Raw genomic sequence first — 12,731 nt, 5'->3', positions numbered from 1 at the left:
TGGAGGAAGCCAAGAGAAACAGCCAAGATGGCAAGTGTTGAGTGAGAAGCCAGTTTGTGCAGAGTTTGTGCAGAGAGAAGGAGATGGGGAACAGAGGTGAATAAGGCTAGTGAGCTAGAAACCTTTGATTCTAGGAAACTCAGATTAGTTAGTAGCTTTGTGAGCACTGAATGAGTAATGAATGGGTTTTGAGCCCAGTGTGTGTTTTTACTTGCCCGCCAGGTGCAAGCTAGGATTAAACATGATGGTCCGCCCTGGCCGGTTGGCTCAGCGGTAGAGCGTTGGCCTACCGTGTGGAGGACCCGTGTTCGATTCCCGGCCAGGGCACACAGGAGAAACGCCCATTTGCTTCTCCACCCCTCCACTGCGCTTTCCTCTCTGTCTCTCTCTTCCCCTCCCACAGCCAAGGCTCCATTGGAGCAAAGATGGCCCGGGCGCTGGGGATGGCTCTGTGGCCTCTGCCTCAGGCGCTAGAGTGGCTCTGGTCGCAACATGGCGACGCCCAGGATGGGCAGAGCATCGCCCCTGGTGGGCAGAGCGTCGCCCCTGGTGGGTGTGCCGGGTGGATCCCGGTCGGGCTCATGCGGGAGTCTGTCTGACTGTCTCTCCCTGTTTCCAGCTTCAGAAAAATGAAAGAAAAAAATAAAAATAAAAAAAATAATAAAAAAATAAACATGATGGTCCACCAGTTTTTGGCTCCATTATTTCTTTACCGACTGTCTGAATCTAATGCGAACCTGCATGGGCCAGGCAGTTGTGATTGTGGCCACGACAACTGGCTTTACATTTGGCATAGTCTGTGGCAGGGTTTGATACAGATGAGTATGGAGCCACCACCACCTTTGAGCGGTGGAGTAGAGGACTGGCTGCTGTTATGATTCCCCATGGCTGTCCTTTTGGGGGCCGTAGGCTGGCTGACTTTTACAGCCATGCATGAGAAAACTGAGAGCTCTGTGGAAGAGGCTGCCTGGGACCTGCAAACTGAGCAGTGGAAGAAGCTGGAGCAAATGTGACAGAAAGAGATGCCAACCCTGGAGCTGAAGCAAGCACTAGAGGAGGCCGACCAGGTTTGTGAGATTCGCTTGGAAATGGAGTAGATGCTGGAGAAGGAACCACAGGTTCGTGAGTTGAAGATTGCCCTGGATGTTGTGGAGAGCCAGCAGCGGTGGGAGGCTGGGGCTGAGGCTGGGCCTGGGGCTGCAAGGCTGGCAGCAGGAGCTGATGTTTTCAGTTCCTCTTTGGAGGATGAGGAGAATCAGGCTGGAGTTGCGATCCGCAGTCTCCAGAAGATGAGAGCCCAGCTGGAAGGAGTTCCTACTATGCTCCTGGTAGGTCTGCGATTTTGGAACATAGGGGTGGACCCATCACGCTCTCTGGAGCAGGGATGGAAATGCTGACTGCCATTGCCATGTGCTCCTCCTTGGGATAGTGTAAGACCTGCCAGGAAGGCAGGGATTAAGGGGGTGGCTGAGGCCCCATGTGCGTGGACTGATTTCCTGGACTATGATCAGAGTGGGCACTGGCTCCTTCGTTGGATGGACTTATGGATTTTGGACAATGTGAAATACTCTGATGGGGGTGGGTGGCGTCTTTGCTGGAAGCACTCCCCTGCCCCAGGAAGCTTTTCCCATGGCTAGAAAGAAGGTCGAGGATATTTTGTGCTTTTGGCAAAGTGCTCAGAGATGGGGAAATGTACCTTTGTAATTGTTGAAATTGTATTTGTCATGTTGTTGTAATTTGTGTAATGTGCCTAATTTCCTTGCACGCACAGGGATGCCGGTGGTGTAGATTGTGGGTAGTAAAGTGAGCATAGGGATGGATGTTGGGCAGATAAAATATATTATGCTCACTTTGTTAAAGATGGCACTGGCTGCATGGAAGCCTGTCACCCAGGGTGTGATTGTATTAATGTGTGTTGGGGGCTGGTTGTGGTCAGGCAGGATCCTTGTAGCCTGGGGCTTGGTTTTAGGACTAAGCCTTTCCCACCCTTTTTGATGTGGGGTGGACTTTGTATTAGAGACTTCCCTATTTTGTATATTGGATTAAAGGTTTTGATTTCTGCACTATAAATTGGGGCAGACTGGGAGCTTGTTCTCTCGGTTCCTGAGATTAGCATTAGAGAACAGAGCAGAGAAAGGCCACATGGAGGAGGCCAGGAGAAGCAGCCAAGATGGTGGAGTGCTGAGGGAGAAGCTAGTTTGTGCAGAGTTTCTGCAGAGAGAAGGAAGGAGATGGGGAACAGAGGTGAATAAGTCTGGTGAGCTAGAAACCTTTGATTTTAGGAGAACTCGGATAAGTCAGTAGCTTTGTGAGCACTGAATGAGTAGGTTTTGGAGCCCAGTGTGTGTTTTTACCTGCCTGCTGGATGCAAGTTAGGATTAAAGATGATGGCCCACCAGTTTTTGGCTCCGTTCGAATCCAACTGTCCGAATCCAATGTGAACCTGCATGGGCCAGGCTGCTGTGATGGTAGCCCTGGCTACTAGCTTCACATGGACCAATGGTGACCCCTACTATATGCAAAATGAGGGGTCCAGTAAGAGCAGTAAGTAACGTAGTGAGCCAAGGGGATGAAGAGAATAAATTCTCATACTTCTTTCTCTGTGCCTTGCGTTTTTCTTCTCTGTGCTAACCTCTTACAACCTGCACAAACCTTCTGCAATTTACATAAACCTTTAATTTTTATGAACTATTCAGAAATAACTGGCTTTCTTTTTTTTTTTTAAATAAATTTTTATTAATGGTAATGGGATGACATTAATAAATCAGGGTACATATATTCAAAGAAAAGAAAACATGTCTAGGTTATTTTGTCATCAAATTATGTTGCAAACCCCTCGCCCAAAGTCAGATTGTCCTCCGTCACCCTCTATCTAGTTCTCTGTGCCCCTCCCCCTCCCCCTAACTCTCTCCCTCCCTCCCTCCCATGTCCTCCCTCCCCCCCCACCCTTGGTAACCACCACACTCTTGTCCATGTCTCTTAGTCTCATTTTTATGTTCCACCAATGTATGGAATCATGTAGTTCTTGTTTTTTTCTGATTTCCTTATTTCACTCCTTATAATGTTATCAAGATCCCACCATTTTGCTGTAAATGATCTGATGTCATCATTTCTTATGGCTGAGTAGTATTCCATAGTGTATATGTGCCACATCTTCTTTATCCAGTCTTCTATTGAAGGGCATTTTGGTTGTTTCCATGTCTTGGCCACTGTGAACAGTGCTGCAATGAACATGGGGCTACATGTGTCTTCACGTATCAATGTTTCTGAGGTTTTGGGGTATATACCCAGTAGAGGGATTGCTGGGTCATAAGGTAGTTCTATTTTCAGTTTTTTGAGGAACCACCATACTTTCCTCCATAATGGTTGTACTACTTTACAGTCCCACCAACAGTGAATGAGGGTTCCTTTTTCTCCACAGCCTCTCCAACATTTGCTATTACCCGTCTTGTTGATAATAGCTAATCTAACAGGAGTGAGGTGGTATCTCATTGTAGTTTTGATTTGCATTTCTCTAATAACTAATGAAGCTGAGCATCTTTTCATATATCTGTTGGCCATTTGTATCTCTTCCTGGGAGAAGTGTCTGTTCATGTCCTCTTCCCATTTTTTTATTAGATTGTTTGTTTGTTTGTTGTTGAGTTTTATGAGTTCTTTGTAAATTTTGGATATTAGGCCCTTATCTGAGCTGTCGTTTGAAAATATCAGTTCCCATATAGTTGGCTGTCTGTTTATTTTGATATCAGTTTCTCTTGCTGAGCAAAAACTTTTAATTCTGATGTAGTCGCATTCATTTATCTTTGCCTTCACTTCTCTTGCCATTGGAGTCAAGTTCATAAAATGTTCTTTAAAACCCAGGTCCATGATTTTAGTACCTATGTCTTCTTCTATGTACTTTATTGTTTCAGGTCTTATATTTAGGTCTTTGATCCATTTTGAATTAATTTTAGTACATGGGGACAGGCTGTAGTCGAGTTTCATTCTTTTGCATGTGGCTTTCCAGTTTTCCCAACACCATTTGTTGAAGAGGCTTTCTTTTCTCCATTGTGTGTTGTTGGCCCCTTTATCAAAGATTATTTGACCATATATATGTGGTTTTATTTCTGGGCTTTCTATTCTGTTCCATTGGTCTGAGTGTCTATTTTTCTGCCAATACCATGCTGTTTTGATTATCGTGGCCCTATAATATAGTTTAAAGTCAGGTATTGTAATGCCCCCAGCTTCATTCTTTTTCCTTAGGATTGTTTTGGCTATTCGGGGTTTTTTATAGTTCCATATAAATCTGATGATTTTTTGTTCCATTTCTTTAAAAAATCTCATAGGGATTTTGATGGGAATTGCATTAAATTTGTATATTGCTTTGGGTAATATGGCCATTTTGATTATATTTATTCTTCCTATCCAAGAACAAGGAATATTTTTCCATCTCATTGTATCTTTTTCGATTTCCCTTAACAATGCTTTGTAATTTTCATTATATAGGTCCTTTACGTTCTTTGTTATGTTTATTCCTAGGTATTTTATTTTTTTTGTTGCAATCGTGAAGGGGATTATTTTTTTGAGTTCGTTTTCTAATATTTCATTGTTGGCATATAGAAAGGCTATGGACTTTTGTATGTTAATTTTGTATCCTGCGACCTTACTGTATTGGTTTATTGTTTCTAATAATCTTTTTGTGGAGTTCTTCGGGTTTTCGATGTATAGGATCATATCATCAGCAAAAAATGATAGCTTTACTTCTTCTTTTCCGATATGGATGCCTTTTATTTCTTTGTCTTGTCTGATTGCTCTGGCCAGAACTTCTAGCACCACGTTGAATAAGAGTGGAGAGAGTGGACAACCCTGTCTTGTTCCTGATTTAAGGTAGAAAGTCCTCAGTTTTATGCCGTTTAATAGGATGTTGGCTGATGGTTTATCATATATGGCCTTTATCATGTTGAGATATTTTCCTTCTATACCCATTTTGTTGAGAGTCTTAAACATAAAATTGTGTTGTATTTTATCAAAAGCCTTTTCTGCATCTATTGATAAGATCATGTGGTTTTTGTTCTTTGTTTTGTTGATATGGTGTATTACGTTAACCGTTTTGCGTATGTTGAACCATCCTTGAGATTCTGGGATGAATCCCACTTGATCATGATGTATTATTTTTTTAATATGTTGTTGTATTCGGTTTGCCAGTATTTTGTTTAGTATTTTAGCATCTGTATTCATTAGAGATATTGGTCTGTAGTTTTCTTTCTTTGTGCCATCCTTGCCAGGTTTTGGTATGAGGGTTATGTTGGCCTCATAAAATGTGTTTGGAAGTATTGCTTCTTCTTCAATTTTTTGGAAGACTTTGAGTAGAATAGGAACCAAGGCTTCTTTGAATGTTTGATAGAATTCACTAGTATAACCGTCTGGGCCTGGACTTTTATTTTTGGGGAGATTTTTAATAGTATTTTCTATTTCCTCCCTGCTGATTGGTCTGTTTAGGCTTTCTGCTTCTTCATGACTCAGTCTAGGAAGGTTGTATTGTTCTAGGAATTTATCCATTTCTTCTAGATTGTTGTATTTGGTGGCATATAATTTTTCATAGTATTCTACAATAATTCTTTGTATATCTATGATGTCTGTGGTGATCTTTCCTCTTTCATTTTGGATTTTATTTATTTGAGTCCTGTGTCTTTTTTCCTTGGTGAGTCTTGCCAAGGGTTTGTCAATTTTGTTGATCTTTTCAAAGAACCAGCTCCTTGTTTTATTAATTTTTTCTATAGTTTTTCTGTTCTCTATTTCATTTATTTCTGCTCTGATTTTTATTATCTCCTTTCTTTGGCTGGTTTTGGGTTGTCTTTGTTCTTCTTTTTCTAGTTCCTTAAGGTGTGAAGTTAAGTGGTTTACTTCGGCTCTCTCTTGTTTGTTCATATAGGCCTGAAGTGATATGAACTTTCCTCTTATTACTGCTTTTGCTGCATCCCAGAGATTCTGATATGTCGTATTTTCATTTTCATTTGTCTGTATATATCTTTTGATCTCTGCGCTTATTTCTTCTTTGACCCATTCATTTTTTAGAAGTATGTTGTTTAGTTTCCACATTTTTGTGGGTTTTTCCCCCTCTTTTTTGCAGTTGAATTCTAGTTTCAAGGCTTTATGATCAGAAAATATGCTTGGTACAATTTCAATTTTTCTAAATTTGCTGATATTGTCTTTGTGGCCCAACATATGGTCAATTCTTGAGAATGTTCCATGTACACTAGAGAAAAATGTATACTCTGTCGCTTTGGGATGAAGTGTCCTGTAGATGTCTATCATATCCAGGTGTTCTAGTATTTCGTTTAAGGCCCCTATATCTTTATTGATTCTCTGTTTGGATGACCGATCTAGAGCCGTCAGCGGTGTATTGAGGTCTCCAAGTATGATTGTATTTTTGTTAGTTTTTGTTTTAAGGTCAATAAGTAGCTGTCTTATATATTTTGGTGCTCCTTGGTTTGGTGCATATATATTAAGGATTGTTATGTCTTCTTGATTCAACTTCCCCTTAATCATTATGAAATGACCATTTTTGTCTCTGAGTACTTTTTCTGTCTTGTAGTCAGCATTATTAGATATAAGTATTGCTACGCCTGCTTTTTTTGGGTGTTGTTTGCTTGGAGTATTGTTTTCCAGCCTTTCACTTTGAATTTGTTTTTATCCTTGTTGCTTAGATGTGTTTCTTGTAGGCAGCATATAGTTGGATTTTCTTTTTAATCCATTCTGCTACTCTGTGTCTTTTTATTGGTAAGTTTAATCCATTTACATTTAGTGTAATTATTGACACTTGTGGGTTCCCTACTGCCATTTTATAAATTGCTTTCTGTTAGTTTTGTATCTAGTTTGATTCTTCTCTTTTGTTTTTCTATCATTTGTTTTTGTTTGTTTGTGTTCCATACTTCTTTCCTCTGTTGCTACCTTTTTTAAGTCAAGTGTTTTTGTGGTGGTTTTTGTAAGGGTGGTTACCATTAAGTAATGAAAAGGGTACCTACCATATTCATTGTAGTACCCTATCTTATAAGTATTTCTGCACTTCATCATCCTTTGCTACTGTTAATCTCCATCTTCTCCCCCCTTTTTTTTCCTTTGTTGTCACAGTTTAAGTTTGGTTTTATTGTGTTCTTGGTGGAGCTGTTACTTGTGGTGTTGTTTTCTTTTGTTCTTTGAATCTGGTTGGAAAACCCCCTTTAGTATTTCCTGGAGTGGGGGCTTTCTGTTGATAAATTCTCTCATCTTTTCTGTATTTGTGAATGTTTTTATATCTCCTTCATACTTGAAGGATAGCTTTGATGGGTATAGTATTCTTGGCTGAAAGTTCCTCTCTTTCAGGGCTTTAAATATTGGGGTCCACTCTCTTCTAGCTTGTAGAGTTTCTGCTGAGAAATCTGATGATAATCTAATAGGCCTTCCTTTATATGTTGTACTCTTCTTTTCCCTGGCTGCCTTGAGAATTTTTTCTTTGTCATTGGTTTGTGTCATCTTTATTATGATGTGCCTTGGAGTGGGTTTGTTGGGGTTAAGAAAACTTGGTGTTCTGTTTGCTTCTTGAATTTGAGGCTTTAGTTCCTTCCACAGGCTTCGGAAGTTCTCATCTATTATTTGTTTGAGTATATTCTCCATTCCATTTTCTTTCTCTTCTCCCTCTGATATACCTATTATTCTTATGTTATTCTTTCTGATGGAGTCAGATAATTCCTGTAGGGCTTTCTCGTTTTTTATTATTTTTGAGTCTCTTTCTTCTTCTCTCTGTTGTGCCTCAAGTTGTTTGTCTTCTATTTCACTAATCCTATCTTCAATCTGGGCTGTTCTGTTAGCTAAGCTTGTTACCTCGTTTTTCAGCTCATGAATTGAGTTTTTCATTTCTGTTTGATTTGTTTTTATAGTTTCAATTTCCTTGGTAATATATTCTTTGTGTTCATTGAGTTGTTTTCTGATCTCCCTATATTGCCTTTCTGTGTTTTCTTGTATATCTCTGAGTATTTTTAAGATTTCTATTTTAAATTCTGTCATTTAGCTCCAAGGCTTCCAATATGTTAAGTCTTTTCTCCATAGATTTTTCCCCATCTATTTGTGTTACCTCTCTTTCTTTTGTATCCATAATATTCGATTTCCTCTTTCTTATCGGCATCTGAGGGTGGTCTTATTGATAGCACTAAGTAGAATTAATAAAGAGTAAAAAGTAAAAAAAAAAAAAAAAAAAAAAAAGGTAAAATACCCCACAAAAAAAAACGGTAATAATTTATTATTTCCCCCTTTTTTTCTCTCTTCTCTTTCCCTCCTCTCCCCTCCTCAGGGAAATATCGTGCCTATAATGGAGGGCCTGATTTGGGGTGAAGAGTTCAAGGGGCAAAAAAAAGGGAGTAGGGATCTACTAAATGCAAAAAAAAAAAAAAAAAAAAAAAAAAAGGAAGAAAATCTTAGACAAGCATAAGATGATTTGCTTGTAAGTGATGGTCAACTAAGAGATATAATGAGAGGGATAAGAGGGAACCAGAAAAAAGGACCAAAAAAGAATAATAAAGAAGAAAAAATAAAAATAATAAGTAAAAATCTGTTGTATTAAGTGGAGCGAAGACTAAATACAATGGAGACCTTGGGTTGGGAGGACCCAAAATGCCACAAAAATAAACAAACAAGAAAAAAAAATAAAAACAAAAGCAAAAAAGAGAAATAAAGCCAAAAAAAAGCCTTGAGTCCCAAATTAACTAATTTGTTCGTGATTGAGGATTATATGGGAGGAAAGTAAAATGAGAAAAGAAAAAACGAATAGAAAGGAAAAAATAAGAAAAAGAGAAAAACGAAGGAAGAAATAAAATAGGAAGAGAAAAAAAACAAAATAAAGCAAGACAAAAAAAAAAAAACAAAAGAGGAGAGAGTGAGAGTTAAGTGTTTTGGAGTATAACCTTAAAGGAGGGTGAGGATGAAGAAGAAAAATAAAATGCAACACTCATGAGTAGTGTAGTTCAAGAAAGGGGAAGTATAAGATGGGCAGAGAATAGAAGGACCGAGGTGGAGGAAATAAAGGCAAAAAGATAGAAGAAACAAACAACAACAACAACAACAAAAAATTAGTGGATCAAGTTGTAAAGTCTGTGGGTTTTTCTTGATTTTGAGAGGTTAACTTCTTCCTTTTTCTTTTCTCTCCCTCTTCCTGGTCAGTGACTCTGTACCCCAGGCTCTGCCCCTGTGTCACTCTTAGGTAGGGATTTGCAGTTGATGGGATTCTATGGCAATGTCATATAATTGGCTTTAGTCTTGCTGGAAGTAAAGGCTTGTTGGCGTTTGCAAGGTTCAACGATGAGAGAGTTTGCTTTCCTGGATTCTCTCTCCTAGTCCCCCCTTTCTGAATTAGCAGCCTGGTGATCCAGCTATAAGGCTGCAACTGCTTCTGCCTGGGGAGTAAGAGGCTCAAAGAGCTGGGAAATCCCCACTCTATCCCCACTCAGTGCAAGGCTTTGGGAAAGGCTCTGACAGTCAGGGCCTCCAGTGTAATCAGGCAGGGATGGGAGTCAATTGTTGTCAAGGTGACTGATCAGCGCCTATCATTTAGTTGGACCTCTCAACCCAGGCTTTCCACACTTTGTAGCCTGTTTTTGCAGGGAAGAAGAGGCACTATTCTCTGCTTACGACTAGTGTAGTATAGACCTTATTATCTGCCAAGTCCTTCTTGTTAGCATTTATCCCTGAATATGGAGGCTCTATCAATCAGAAGTTGCCCCCCCCCCTTTAGCGAAAGGCACTAAAAAATATCACGCCTCTTGTCTTGGGTTGCTGAACTGAGAGAGATCTTATCAATTAGAACCGAGGGTGCGCAGATTTCATGGGTTAAGCTAATTTCAGTGATTGGGTCGCAGCTGTGTTTCCGAAGGTATTTTAGGCTGCCTGCGCGCGCCCCTCCCCCAACGCTTGATTGTTAGCTTGAATGGCTGGGTGAGGTGCCCCGCCCACGGAGAGAATCTCCCAAGCCTCTCCCGCTCGCCCCGCCGCTGGCGGCTGGACCGCACCAGGCGCAGGATAATGGAGCCCCCTGGGTGTGCGGGCCAGCAGGGCGCCCTGGGCGCGTGGAATGCCCAAGGCACGCGCGCGAATGGGGCGCTCCGGCACCGGTGGCTGGCGACCCCCACTCGCAGTGTGCGGGCCGCTGGGAACGTCAGCGGTGCTCAACCGGACCGGGCGCGTGCGCGGTTGCTCGAGGTGGCGGTTTGCGGCAGCGGCTCGCGGGGGCTCGCGGCGGCTCGCGGTGGCGGCTCGGGTCGGCCGCTCGCGGCGGCTCGCGGTTCCCAAGTATATGGGCTGACTCACCACAGGCGCACTTCCTTGCGGTTTGAAAGAACGTCCCTGTGGTAGATTTCTCCACACCCTCGTCTCTCAGATTCAAGTGATAACAGTCCTTTCGCTATCAGTTTGTGTGGAACTCCGGAATACTCCGAGGATAAATTTTTCTGTTTCTAGTTGATAAATTTGTTGTGATTTAGGGGAGAGCTGTCGGACGCGCTGCTCACGGCGCCATTTCCGTGACGTCACTCCAATAAACTACCTTTTCATATATCATTTTTTTATACTTAAAACGGTCATTAGAGCAGAGAACTGATTGTTAAATTATTTGACTCCCACCACTGCTGCTGGGGCAATCAGCCTGGGACTTTTTGGCTCGTTTGCCACTTTTCTGGACTGTCTTTTGAGATTTTTATTGTCTGGATCCTTTGCCCATGCCTTCTCAGAGATCCAAGCCACATCTGTATCCAAGAACAACCTCTTTCAGACTTCTCTAAGCATCTTCCACTACCAGCATAGATTTTTGCTTTCTGGGTGGTAGGTTCTCCCCTGACACCACATCCTGCTCTCCATCTATACTGTGTCTTGGGGTAATTCTCCATGTTGACATAGCTAATGGTTGTTCTTGTCATAGAAATGGAAGCTTTTGAATTGAAAACTTCTCTGCATCAGTGAAATCTGTTTCTCAGGATCACTGTTTCTTTACAGACCAAAGAAACACTAATTGGGAAATCAAAATGCCTAATGACTTCTTTCTTCAAGGTGGTATCCACCTTTCCCTCCCCAACTACCAATACATCTCATTGACTCAGTAGGTGAAGAGCCACAAAAAAACAATCAATCTGTGTGGCATAAAGAAATACACCAGTGCAATGTGATAAAATCATACCCACATGCCAACGACTCAGAAGCCAATTGTTCCTCTGGAGTGACACAGGAGTGTCACAATTTCTGGGTCCTCATCCCATGATGGCAGGCAAAAACCATTTAGGTAATAGCTGTGGGTCCCTTTCTCTTTTGTGACATGCTTAGAAGGAACTGCTGCTACTGCCTCTGCAGTGTGTGGGTCATTGTCATGGTCATTGTCTGGAAAGAGCTGGAGACACAGTGAGAGAGGTGACAGTAACCCTGATGGCAAGTGAGAGGTACCATGGGAGGAAGAGAGGGATAACATGACCAGTGTCTGCCCCAAAGGGCCCAGCTTCAGCCCAGTGAATTCCTGAATAAGGACAAACATTTACACAAGATGTTAACAAAGATATTAATTTTGAGGGGAAGGTCCCATCCCAGAATGAGAATGGGCTCAGAAATGGATTTAGCAGGTAAATGGGCCCACACTCCCTCTGCTTTGCTCTCCATGCTCTGCTATTACCTGAAGGCTGAGATTTCTGTGATGCATGGGGACCAAGCAGAAGCAGAGGTTACCAGACTGTGAACCACAAGGACCCTGAGACATGCAAGCTTGGCAGATGGCCCACACGAGAGATAGAGCCAGGTGGTGATTCCTGGGGTCGGCCTGAGGAGGCAGAGGAGGGAGTGCTTTGGCCACCTTCACCACAGGCTGGCTTTCGCCATGCACACTTGTGTCTGACTTCATGGCCTAATGTCAGCCTTAATAGTGTGAGGGCCACAGCCCCACAGCGACGGGCTGCACTGTACCGGGTCCAAATAAAGCCACACCTTTTCTTGTTGGGATCCTCCTGGGAGGTGGAGGGCCAGCATTTCTAAGTCGATTCTAGAGGTGACAGAACTGCTGTTTGGAGGGGTTGAGGGGTCCCCAAGCCCAGGGAGTGCACTCTAGCACATTGTGCTGCTGGCTAGGAACCCTGGGGTTTGAACGAAGGGCTCACTTACAGACTCTGAGTGAAACCCAGTGCTCTCCTCTGCCCAGCACTCGCCAGGTCAGCCTGGCTGGCCACTGCTGCTCCACCGACCACCTGGTCTAGGCTCATTCACAGCATCAGATTGTGCCCATGTGGCCCAGGACTGGAGGATGGACTCACTTTAGAAGTCCAAACAATGCTCAAGGGCAGGAAGCTTCCTTGTCCTGGTTGCATGCTGCTGCCCTCCCTCTCAACACCACTGATTCTGCTATCAGGGTGGGAAACATGATTGTTGCTGGGTATTTGGTCAGTCCTGCGAACTTGCCAGGGACAGGATCATATCCTGTTGACTTGATTACCATATCCCTTTCACAAAGAGTGAACTCTAAATATTGTCACCACAGAAATAGAGCCCTGAGGGTATATTGCAGTGGTGAGGTAGGATGGATAATGCAGCTTCCAATGGTGGTTTATTTTTAACTGACAGAAGTACAGGAAATAAAACTATTAGAAGTACAAGAAAGCAGCTTTGTAAATTGAGACACCATAGTCAAGATTTCATTGCTTTCATAACAATGTGAAAGTTTTAATTATGATCAAACACAAAAAATAAAGGTACAACCT

General features: G+C 42.2%; 1 non-coding gene across 1 annotated transcript; it reads left to right on the top strand.

Annotated features, from left to right (window-relative positions):
* Positions 1–251: 251 nt before the first annotated feature.
* On the top strand, positions 252–327 carry TRNAG-ACC (transfer RNA glycine (anticodon ACC)). The gene has a single exon. It is a non-coding gene; the product is annotated as a tRNA-Gly (tRNA).
* The last annotated feature ends 12,404 nt before the right edge of the window (positions 328–12,731 follow it).

Source organism: Saccopteryx bilineata, chromosome 2 (genome assembly GCF_036850765.1).
Source record: "Saccopteryx bilineata isolate mSacBil1 chromosome 2, mSacBil1_pri_phased_curated, whole genome shotgun sequence".
In the NCBI taxonomy this organism is placed as follows: Eukaryota; Metazoa; Chordata; class Mammalia; order Chiroptera; family Emballonuridae; genus Saccopteryx; species Saccopteryx bilineata.
The sequence above is the reverse complement of the archived record's forward strand: the minus strand, read 5'-3'. Positions and strand labels throughout refer to the sequence as shown.